This window comes from Scyliorhinus torazame, chromosome 17, assembly GCF_047496885.1.
Source record: "Scyliorhinus torazame isolate Kashiwa2021f chromosome 17, sScyTor2.1, whole genome shotgun sequence".
Taxonomy (NCBI): domain Eukaryota; kingdom Metazoa; phylum Chordata; class Chondrichthyes; order Carcharhiniformes; family Scyliorhinidae; genus Scyliorhinus; species Scyliorhinus torazame.
Window position 1 is genome coordinate 51635426 of NC_092723.1, and position 12441 is coordinate 51647866.

The 12441-nt window shown below is 47.0% G+C and overlaps 1 protein-coding gene across 6 annotated transcripts in view; it reads left to right on the forward strand.

Moving 5' to 3' along the window:
- The window catches only part of LOC140393873 (neuron navigator 1-like), a 970643-nt gene that overhangs the window by 365549 nt on the left and 592653 nt on the right, over nt 1–12441 (forward strand). The gene's annotated exons all lie outside the window — the stretch shown is intronic.

Genomic DNA, 12441 nt, shown 5'->3' on the forward strand with positions numbered 1-12441 from the left:
TGTTTAAAATAGTTACTCTGAAGCTCAAAGTGCTTTTTTTTTCCTTGTAACGCTTTCAAAGTAATTATGAGGGTCAGAACAATCTGAGGTTAGTCATTTAAAATAGCTTTGTCACATGTTCCCAGCTCAGCACAATTGTCCTGGGGAAGTTAGCCCTTCTGGACAATTGCCAGGTAAACCCTTAACTGGGACCTTCCAAGAGATTTCCCAATGTACCTTGAGGATACCCATCCAAACCCTACATTGGAGAGCCGGGAGGATGTGGCCCATTAACTCTATCCCTCCCTCCACCGATGCTGTCTAGACGTTCTGGGTCTGAATGTAACATGATTGTGTTTATTTTCCAGATGCGTGTCAGGCCTGATGGTGACCAGGTTTGTAGGGCAGACATCTTGGTCTACATGAGTGTTTCGCACAATGCTAAATTGATTGAGTCTATTATAGGTAGCCCTGCCCTGGTATCTGCCAGAATGATTCCAAAATGGTCCTGTGCTCATTTTCAATCTAGTATGGGCATAAGGCAAAAAGGATCTATTCTGGAGTTTTTCCAGGGGATGTGCCGAGTAAATTAAATTTCACATGGTGGTCACTCACTGGTCTTTTCTCAAATGTAGACAATTTAGATTGGAGCAACACTTATAGCGTCAGCATGATGAATACTAAATATGGATTGGGGCAGGGGGAAATGTTTAGGTATATGCAGGTCCGGGATTTTGCTAAGAAGGAGATACAGAGCTTTGCGGTGGCGTCGGTCTCCACACTGTTGGAGGAAGTGCTGACGACTGGGGGAATGGAGAAGGGGATGGTGTCGGCGATTTATGGGACGATTCTGGGAGAAGAGAAGGCACCGCTGGAGGGGATTAAGACAAAGTGGGAGAAGGAGTTGGGAGAGGGCATGGAGGAGGGGTTGTGGTGTGAGGTGCTCCGGAGGGTCAGTGCCTCAACTTCGTGCACGAGGTTGTGGTTGATATAACTGAAGGTGGTGTGTAGGTCGCACCTCACAAAGGCCAAGGTGAGCCAACTCTGAGGGGGTAGAGGATGTTTGTTAGCATTGCAGTGGAGGGACCTGCAAACCACGTTCATATGTTTTGGTCCTGTCCAAAGCTGGAAGGGTATTGGAGGGAGGTTTTGGGGTTAATTTCGAAGGTGGTATATGTGAGGCTTGAGCCGGATCCACTGGAGGCTATATGCCGGGTATCGCATCGGCCGGGGTTGGAAGCGGGTGTGGAGGCAGATGTTTTAGCCTTCGCCTTGCTGATCGCCCGAAGGTGGATCCTGTTGGGGTGGAGATCAGTCTCTCCACCCTGTACCCTGGCATAGCGGGGGGATCTGTGGAGTTTTTAACACTTGAGAAGGTGAAGTTTGAGTTGAGGGGAAGGATGGAAGGGTTCTACAATTCATGGGCTTTGTTCATTATGCACTTTCAAGAATTGGATGATATCGCACAAATGGGGGGGACGGGGGGGGGAGGTGTTGGGAGGGGGGTTTGGACTGTGTATGTTGTTGATGACTATGCATGGGTGGATGGTGGATTCCTGATTCCTTTTCTTTGATGGTTGTATTTAAAATGTTGGGGGTCGTTTAGGGGTTGGTGGGAGGAGGGGATTGTTGACCAGGGAATTGACATTGTATTTGTTACTGTTGATTGTTTGTTGGTGGGTTTAAATTTGGATGAAAATGTGAAAAAGGAGGAGAATAAAAATATTTATAAAACAAAACATGATGAATACTAATCTGTTCAATGAAGTACATATATCGCTCTGAATTAATGGAGTTCAGACCGAGCCCAATTATATGAAGTACTTTGCATGTTCATTCGTTAGAGCAGCAAAAACAAGTTTGGAAATCCCTCAGTCTAGCACTTATTCAACACATGCTCTTGAAAAATACAAATTATTGCTCAATATACCAGATGTGCAAAAATGTACTGTGCAAAACAAAATCAAAATATCTCAACATAACCATGTGAGATTTGTATCTTCAGGAGGTTGAGGCAAATTAGACTGCATTCTTCCCTACTGCTACTATTTGTATAGCTATTTATTAAATGACAAGCTTCATTTTATAGGCTAGGAAAAGAGATTTGGCAATTTATAAATCCAAATTAAAATCTTCCTCTTCGCTATCTCCAGATGATGAAACTATTGCTAACTTGAACCCAGCTAATAAATAGTGCAACTCAATGTTAGAATATAGGCTGGTCTTGTGGTCCAGTGGGTAACATCCCTTGCCTCTGAGCCAGAAGCCCTGGGTTTTAGTCCCACCCCAGAACTTGGTGGCTAAGGAAGGCGCATTCGTAACGTGGCCAAACAGATTGAGTGTCAACCTGTATAATTCTTCCAAATTCCAATGGAAGAGTGTAAAAGGGGGAGAGATTCCTGGTCAGCCACACTTGATGTGGAGTGGTGTCCCTTAAGCTATAAGCCCCTGGTGACTGACCAGCGACCTGGTCTGGTAATTACTCGCTTTGGAAACAGCCGAAAGGCTGCCTTAGTGCACCATTAGGTGTGGGAAGAGAATTGGAATTGGAAATATTAGAATGTCACAGTTTAGGGTTTACGTACCAGATATTGGGTGGAATTCTCCCAAACAATTTCTAAGTGTGGTCTCCAGCAGAAAACGAAGTGCAAGTCCCATTGTGTGGTTGGGCGCAATACTGATCGCAATCTGCCCACACTTAGAAATGTCTTTGGAGGCGGGCAGATTTTGCACGAGCCCTGAGAGGCGCAGGACCTAAACATACCGGCAAGCCTGGCTTCACCGAGATTAGGACACCCTTTTTAAAGGCGCCACGATGGCAGAGTGAAAGTAAAGGCCCCATCCCCAACATTGCCAGCATGACGGCTTCAGTGACCCCACCCCACCATCTTTGCTGGCATCAACCTTGTACCCCCGCCTCCCCACAAGAATCACTGGCATCGGGGCATCAGGGCCCTCCGAAAGGATCTCCCTTCAGACCGCCCTTCTCGCTGGCATCAGGCCCCACCATCCAATCGCCGGTAACAGCTCCACCCCCCCACCCAACCCCCCAGGTGAGCGCACCCCACTATGGGGTCGTCAAATACCTCCCTCTTCATGCCTCACCCCTTTCAGGCCAGGTTGGCATCGCCAGCGGCTTATAGCTAGAGGTTCGCATGCCAGGCTGCCATGTCCTTGACCAACCAGGAGCTTCAATGTCTTCAGAGCCCCCTCACCGGCGAAGTTATCATGCCTGGCATTTAGTGGTGGAGACCAATAGTGAATCCTGCTAAATTCACGCTGCACCTGGAATGGGGTGGTGGGGGAGGGGGGGGGGGGGGGGTGGAGAGAGAGAAAATACCGTAGCTGGGAGAGTCCGCTTCAAACTGTACTGGCATATTTAAGTGGCGATTAAAATATGCTAATCTGGTTCATGCCTAGCGAGGCATCCGGTGCAAACCCATTTGGAGGCTCTCCTACTATTTGTCTAACATGGGGGATTTGTGACAGCTGCAATGCAGCTGGAGAATAGCCCCCATTATTTTAGGGTTCAGTGCCATTGCGCACTTCTGTAAGCTGAGAGACCGTTTGTTGGCCAATGTCTGATGAAATGACTTGTAGACTGCAAGAGAGAACATGTACTCCATAGTTAATTTATTGTTGGCTATTTGAGGGTCAGCACCACAAAATATACCATGAGAATTGTCAACCTGTCATTAAACATCCAACTGTTTCATGAATACTCTTGGAGAAAAGGGAACTTGACATGCCTAGCTCGCCTGGTCATATGTTTCTCGTCGACATCATACGGTTGATTCTTCATAGAATTTAAATGGGTCCAGCAAGCTACACAACTAATTGCTGTGAAATTCGACCACTACTTTCCAGCACAACTGGAATAATTGCAGCCATTCCAATATCGTTCACATCCTTATAACAGATAATACGAACATTTAAAAGTGAATGAGCAGAGCTGGATGCCCTCATTTTAAGTTATGGAAATTGTCTATCTTCAGCCCCCAGAAGACTGTAATTGGAACAGTGGCAAGAAGACTGATTAAAATAATGGGCAGAAGAGCATGAAGGTCATGTATCTCTGAGTATTGCTTCCTTCAGGACCTCTTGGAATTATATAAAACGTGCCTTTCCAAAGGCTCAGTAATCTAATATGAAAATCGGTATTGATGTGTAGCTGCCTGCTTGTGTGTCTTACATAAAATTAGTTACCAGGCCTATCAATTTTAGTCAAACTTTTAAGAGAAATATGTTGCAGTTTTCGTTACCGAATGGTCTCAAAAATACTTTTCCCTGTTGATCACTGAGTAACATTTAAATTACAGCAATTTGTTTTGTCATCCATTAATAAGCTTTAGCGAATTATTCTGGCAGTCATGGCCTGGCAGTAGCTAATTGTTGCCATAGGGACGAGAATTTGTCGGATAGATTGGGTTCTGCCCTCTGCTGTATTTGCAAGGCCTTCTCAGTGCAGTATCATCTGATATCGAACATACAGGCTGCAGCCTGCAATTAAATTATAAATCTCAGCACTCACAGCAATCTCACACTGAACTGTTGGCAATTATCATCAAATGTAGTGGTGTGGGTGAAATTTCATGCAGCTTTTTGAAGGTAGCAGACATCGGTATGCAACTTTTACTCCATTGTGGCCAATTCACCAATACATTCAATATAAATATTCCATCAGCTAAATTGGTCAGTAATTTATTTCCGTGTCATTGAAAATGATGTAAAAGGTCTGAATAATTATGTTTACCTGAACTGGAATTCAGATAATTTCAGTCATTTCAACATCAGTGTGCATACACAAACCATATCATTATCAGTGAACCACATAGCTACATAACAAAATTTATTTTCCCATTTTGTAAATATCACACATTGTTAGTGATGTATACAGTGCAATATCACTACCCACCCAGGGTAGTGCACCAGCACTTATCTGACCAGCGCAAATTAGTTCCATTTTATCACATGGCTTTACATATGATTACAGATTACAAACCCCATGCATACTGAGTCCTTTGGCTTCTTCTAAAACAACACCACTTGTGCTTGCATATTTACAGTAGTGTCCCAAGGTTCCCCTGGGCGTGATTTGTTTGATTTAAAGTGTTGAGTGTAGCTTGTGTCAGATATGTGTACCACTAAAAGTCTCCTTGCCTGAGCGTTGCAATTATAGAGGCAAAAAGTTAGAGATGAGCTGAATTTGCTCAGCAGTGATGGTTGGCTTTTATTGTACACAAGTGAGTAACTGGCTAAATGTATGGAAATTATGTAAGGACTCGACCTATCCAAACACTGACCTTGGTTGTGGTGGAGATGAGGGATGCAATTGATGGGTTCTAAAGCGGGGTGTAATTGAGGGGTTCTACAAAGGGATGCAATTGAGGGGTTCTACAGAGGGGTACAATTGAGAATTCTACAAAAGATGGCATCCATTTATTTTGTACTGAGCTGGTCACCGTCAGCTGTTAGGAAGGGTGGAGGAGGGCAATGGGGGCGGTGTGTGTGGGTACAGTAATGTTCTTGTTGGATGGCTTGATTTATGTTACAAGAACACTTGTAGCTAAAGCTATGAATGATTTATTAACATTAACTGTGGGTCAAATATACACAAAACGACAGATGACTGGCAGTATTAATTTGGACAAACAACCTCTCTCGTCCAGCTCGCTGGTCAGTCTGAGATCACCTGACACTAACATTCACTTATATACTAATGAGACCCCAAGTGGTCAGTCGGTGAATTACAACTCAACCATGATATCATCACATTACCTTTCCTTTGAAGGAACAAGTTAATACATTATCATCAGTATATTTACAAGTGATATCATTAGCCTGTGAGTCTAGCAGTTTTAATTTTTTCCTTCAAAATGTTTAAAACTGGTTGAACAAATATATATATATGTACAAGAACAGCAAGCATAGTATGTACAAATAGTCCAAATCTACAATACGAGTCAATTATTTTCTTCCGACTCTGGTTGATCGTCTCAAAGTTTGACCTGGCTGCTTAGAACTTGTAGATTCAATGTTCTCCATGATATTCTCATGCTCAGGAACTGCTGAACTATCTGACACTACAGCTGACGTTGATTTTGACGTAGATTTGTCATTCATCACGTTGTTGTGAAAGTCTCCTCTGGGTTTCAAGAGCGCGCAATGATTTCTTCTTAAAACCAACCCATCCTCTGTCTGTACATTGTAGGAACGAAGTGCTGCTTCTTTAAGTACAATGACTTTTCTCGACCAATTGCTTGAATCATCTATTCTCACAATGTCATCACTACTCCTAAACTTTAAAGGGGCGGCACAGTATCCCTGTGATTGGCACTGTTGCTTCACTGCACCAGGGACCTGGGTTCGATTCCTGGCTTAGACCACGGCCTATGCAGAGTCTGCACGTTCTCCCTGTGTCTGTGTGGGTTTCTTCCGGGTGTGGTTTCCTCCCACAGGCCAAAGATGTCCATTTTAGGTGGATTGGTCATGCTAAATTGCCCTGTAGTGTTCAAACGTTAGGTGGGGCTGCGGGGTAGGGTGGATGTATGAGCTTGGTAGGGTGCTTTTTCAGAGGCTTGATGGGCCGAATTACCTCCTTCTGCACTGTAAATTCTTTGATACTCAGAGGTGGTAAAGTTCTAGACACTCCATCGTAGAACTGTTATGTTTTGTTTTAATGTTTTGCATTTCCTGCAGTACCACTGCATTCTCCTCCTCCTTTTCCAAGGATGGAAGTGTGTTACACAACCTTTTATTCATGAGTAACTGCTGGTGATTTACCATGTGACAATGGTGACACTTTGTACTGTGAATTTGAAGGTATGGATCAGATTATGTACACTTATGTCCAAATATGTACACTTTTTTTTCATTAAGATCTTTAAGTTCCATGCTTATATGAGCATTACCATTATTTTCCTTTCACACATACCATGGAATTTACACCATTGGAGGTTCTTCTATCTTCTTGATAACTTGTGGTTTCGCATCTGATACGGGTGGTAGGGTGGAAATGAGATTGATATGCAGATCTACATATTCAGCAATTTCACTACTAATAGTTTGTGTCGGTGCTTTAGATAATGCATCTTCTTCAAATTGTATCTCGCTGGTGAATGGTAGTGCACTAAAAGCAGTGAATATATCGCTGAATTTGTTGATTATGTTCTCAGAATCGTTGGAGTGTTGATCCAATCCTTTGTGGATGATATATACCAACTGCACGAGATCTAATTCTTCACAGGACTGATCACCTAATAATGAATCAAAGCCCTCAGATACAATACAGAATGGGACGGAATGAGATGTTCTTCAGTACCACACTCCGGTCATAAAGCACCATAACATTTAATGCTTGAACCATTATAATCTCTCAGTGATTTCTTCTAATTGGCTGAATTTTTAGATTTTTTAATACAGTCATGCTGATTAAATTGGCTTTGGCACCGGTGTCTAACTTCAATTGGACCACTGTACCGTTCACTTCAAGTGGTAGCAGCCATTTGTCCTCGTCAACCGCATTTATTTTAAATGGAGTATCAGCTTGCATTTTTTTAAGTGCTGGAGAATTTTTTGAAGTCTCCAAAAAATTCTTCTTCTTTGTTATTACACCAACAAACAGTGATGTTTCAGCATTGGAGACTGTGTCTTCCACTGTGCTGACTGATTTGGGGTTCAGCGTAGAGTAACAATTCTGAGCAAAGTGATTTTTTTTCCTTTGCATCTGGAACAAAGCTTGCCAAATGCTGGACATTGACATAATTTGTGCCTTTGACCACATCTTTTACACAGGAATGCTTCATCATGATCTTTAACCTGTTTGTTGGTCTGCGAGCAGCTGCAGGAATTTTCCTGCCTTTTGTTTGAAGTTTCCAGCCTTTTGGGAAAAAGGACGGCAACCACAGTGTTTTCCTCCAAGAAGGTGCCACCATTCCTGAGAAGCAGTTTTGAATGCTGTGCTGCTTGCTCGGGACCTGACAAATCTTAACTGTTTGTTCCAAGGACAGCTCCAATTCCCTCAGCAACCGTTCCCTCAGCTTATTTTCATTCACACCAAACACAATTTGGTCCCAAATCATGGAAGATTCCACCACAGAAAAATTACAGGTTTTAGCTTTTAACTTTAAATCAGTGATGAAATGATCTATAGACTCTTCTGCCTTCTGTAAATGTGATCTAAACACATAGCATTCATACATTCCATTCTTTCTGGGGCTGCAATGTGCATCAACTCTTCGTATTACTTCATTAAAATTTTTACTATCTTCATTGTTTGCAACTTTAAACGTATTAAACACAGCAATTTCTTTGGTCTCTGCCACTGTTAGGTAGGAGCATAACTACCTTATGTGCATCTGATTGATCTAAATTTACTGCAGTAAGAATCCGATTAAATTGTTGTTGAAACACACGCCAGTTGATATCCACATTACCATGAAACCTGAGACTCATTGGTGGCTTCAACGACTCCATGTTGTTAATTCTTGCAGTCAGCAAAATCTTCAAATCTCTGTGGACTTTGTGGCAGACTTTCTCAGTGTTCAATACCATCCAGCCCTGGTACCATGTAATATCCTTGTTGGATGGTCTAATTTATATTACAAGAACATTTGTAGCTAAATCTATAAATGATTTATCAACATTGACCGTGGATAAAATATATACAAAACAATGATGAATATCAGTATGAACATGCACAAGCAACTTCTCTCTTCCAGCTCCCTAGTCAGTCTGAAGTCACCTGACTCTAATATTCACTTATGTACTAATGAGACTCCTTGTGGTCAGCCAGTGAATTACAACACAACCATGTTATCACTGCAGGCCTGTTGTTTTTTTCTTTGTTTTCTGTGTTATTGTTATATATTTATCAGGAAGGGTGACGTAAAAACATATATTTTTTAAATGTTGCGGTGGAGCCAACCATCGCCCTAAATAAGGTTGCAACATAGAGAAACAGGGGCTATGGCTGGGAGTTCCTATGTCCTAACATTTGTGTTTGGAGGTTGATATGCTGAGTCAAACTTGAGCAGGGGGACAGTGCGACACCACATCCCACCCCCACAGACGGTACATGAGGAGTGAAGGGCAGCCTGCTGTGATTCACATCCAGTGACCTGGGTCCTCTTTGGCAGCCTCTTCTGAGGTGTCCAGGACTGGATGGGCAAGGCTGGGCTCGGTTGCACCAGGTGGCGTGGTGCCGCGCTGTTCTGCCCGCTGCCCACCAGATTCGCCAGGGACAGGAGGGGGGAAGAGTATGAGGTGCTGCCATGTTCCGGCACCTCCCCTGGGGAGTCACTGGCACAGGCCCAATCACCTCCTCCTCCCTTGGGATGCCCGGTGGCCCACGAGCGACTCCATGGGATGGCGGTGCGAACACAGCTATCCCTTGAGGCGCCCTGCCATCTGTCGCTGCCAGTGCTGGAGGCCCACTTTCATCTCGGCCAGAGTCTGCATGCTTGCAGCCATGGAGCACAGAGAATGGACCACCTCCACCTGGGACTGTGCTACATCACCCAATCACTGTGCCACCACCTTCTAGGTCTGTGCCACATCAGCCAATGACTGCGCCTTCTCCCTCCGGGTCTGGGCCACCACACTCCGCGTCTGTGCCATGTTGGCCAGTGCCTGAACAATGACGGCAATGCTCTCAGCCATGGCCCGCTGTGAGTGGTCCATGCTCAAAAACACCACTGCAATGTCCAGGTGGCTCTGGCACATGGCTGCTGTGAGAGGCCACTGCCTGCACAGTTTGCCCCAAGCCTGGGACCTGCTGATCCATAGCCGAAACCCTCATCCCCAATGCCTCTACCATGGACGCCACTCGTGCGGTGTTGGCCTGAGTGGCATGCATGGTCGGCACCACTGCTGCAGGCGGTTGGACTCCTCCACCTGTGTCTGCAGGTGCTGGATACTCACCAGCAACTTATCAATTAGTCCCTGGATCTACGACTGCATCTCTATAATAGATGGGACTGTCCATTCCAGAAGCCTGAAACTCAACTGGACGGCAGCTAGTCCCTAAGATCGGCCCGCCCTCCAGCCGTCCGCCTCTTGGGAGTTCCTACCTCCATCTGATGTACCGGAGCATCTGTGCGGTGTGCAGCAGGGAGTCTTCCGGCCCACAAGAGGTGGGCGGGAAGACTCGAAGACCTGGAGAACAGGTCGAGGAGAAAGAATCTGCGGATCCTGGGTCTCCCTGAAGGAGTGGAGGGGGCTGATGCCGGGGCATACGCGAGCATGATGCTTGGGGCGATGATGGGCGCGGAGGCCCCTTTGAGGTCGCTGGAGTTGCACGGGGCACTTCGGGTGCTGGTGAGGAAGCCCCAGGCAAATGAGCTGCCAAGGGCGATGGTGGTGAGGTTCCACCGGTTCACGGACAGAGAGTTGGTCCTGAAATGGGCCAAGAAGGAGCGGAGCAGTAAGTGGGACAATGCAGAGATCCGAATATACCCGGACTGGAGCACGGAGGTGGCAAAGCGGAGAGCAGGTTTCAACCGTGCCAAAGCGGCGTTGTACCAGAAAGAAGTGAAATTCGGAATGCTGCAGCCAGCGCGACTGTGGGTCACATACCAGGGCCAACACTATTACTTCGAAACGCCTGAAGAGGCGTGGACCTTTATACAAACCGAAAAGTTGGACTCTAACTGAGGGTTTGTGAGGGTGGGGGGGATGTTTGAGGTTTGATGTGTGATGGTTGTTGTATATAGGGGGTCAATCACGCGCAGGAAATGTTACATGGGCTGGGGGAGAGAGACAAGGCCGCGACAGGAGCTGCGCCAGAGGGGGCGGAGCGGGCTTTGGAAAGTGCGGGGTTTCTCCCGCGGCGGGAAGAAAGGCGGGAAGGGGAACGAAGGAACGCATATTGATTGGGAGACTCCCACACGGGGAGGTCAATGGGACGGCGGGGGAAGCCGGGGTCAGCAGGTGTCAGCTGACTTACTGGAGTGACATGGGGGGAGCAAAAAAGCTAGACAGGGGTCTAGCGGAGGGGGGGGGGGAAAGGGTTGCTGCTGCACTGGCGGAAAAGGAATGGGACACAGAGGAGGTGGTCGAGACGGGGGCCCCCCGTCTGGGGGACTGGAGGGTGAGGGAGGCGTGGACACGGGACTGGCCCAGAAAAGGAGATGGCTAGTCGGGGGGGGGGGGTTGAGAGCCCCTCCAATCCGGCTGATAACGTGGAACGTGAGGGGGCTGAATGGGCCGGTGAAGAGGGCTCGAGTGTTCGCGCACTTAAAGGGACTGAAGGCGGACGTGGTCATGCTCCAAGAGACTCACCTGAAGGTGGCGGACCAGGTCAGGTTAAGAAAGGGATGGGTAGGACAGGTATTCCACTTGGGACTGGACGCGAAGAATAGAGGGGTGGCAATATTAGTGGGAAAGCGGGTGTCATTTGAGGCCAAGACTATTGAGGTGGACAATGTAGGGCGATATGTAATGGTGAGCGGCAGGCTGCAAGGGACGTGGGTGGTGTTGGTAAACGTATACGCCCCGAACTGGGATGATGCAGGATTCATGAAGCGTATGTTGGGGCGCATTCCGGACCTGGAGATAGGAGGCCTGATAATGGGAGGGGACTTCAATACAGTGTTGGATCCAGCACTGGACCGCTCCAAATCAAGGACTGGAAAGCGGCCGGCAGCGGCTAAGGTACTTAGGGGGTTTATGGATCAGATGGGGGGAGTGGACCCATGGCGGTTTGCAAGGCCGCAGGCCAGGGAATTTTCTTTCCTTTCCCATGTACACAAAGCCTACTCCCAGATAGATTTTTTTGTTCTGGGCAGGGCGCTCATCCCGAGGGTGGAGGGGACGGAGTATTCGGCCATAGCCGTTTCGGACTATGCCCCGCACTGGATGGAACTGGAGCTGGGAGAGGAGAGGGACCAATGCCCGCTGTGGCGGCTGGATGTGGGACTGCTGGCAGACGAGGCGGTGTGTGGGAAGGTGAGGGGGTGTACCGAAAGGTACTTGGAGGCCAACGACAACGGGGAGGTGCGGGTAGGGGTGGTATGGGAGGCGTTGAAGGCGGTGGTCAGGGGAGAGCTAATCTCCATTAGGGCTCATAGGGAGAAGACAGAGGGCATGGAAAGGGAGAGGTTAGTGGAGGAGATTTTGAGAGTGGACAGGAGATACGCAGAGGCCCCGGAGGAAAGATTACTTGGGGAAAGACGACGGCTCCAGACGGAGTTTGACCTGTTGACCACAGGGAAGGCGGAGTCACAGTGGAGGAAAGCGCAGGGGGCGACGTACGAGTATGGGGAAAAGGCTAGTTGGATGCTGGCACACCAGCCCCGTAAAAGGATGGCAGCGAGGGAAATAAGGGGAGTCAAAGATGGAAGGGGAGCCACGGTTCGGAGTACGACGAAAATAAACAAGGTATTTAAGGCCTTCTATGAATAGCTGTACAGATCCCAGCCCCCAGCGGGGGAAGAGGGTATGAGACGATTCCTAGACCAACTG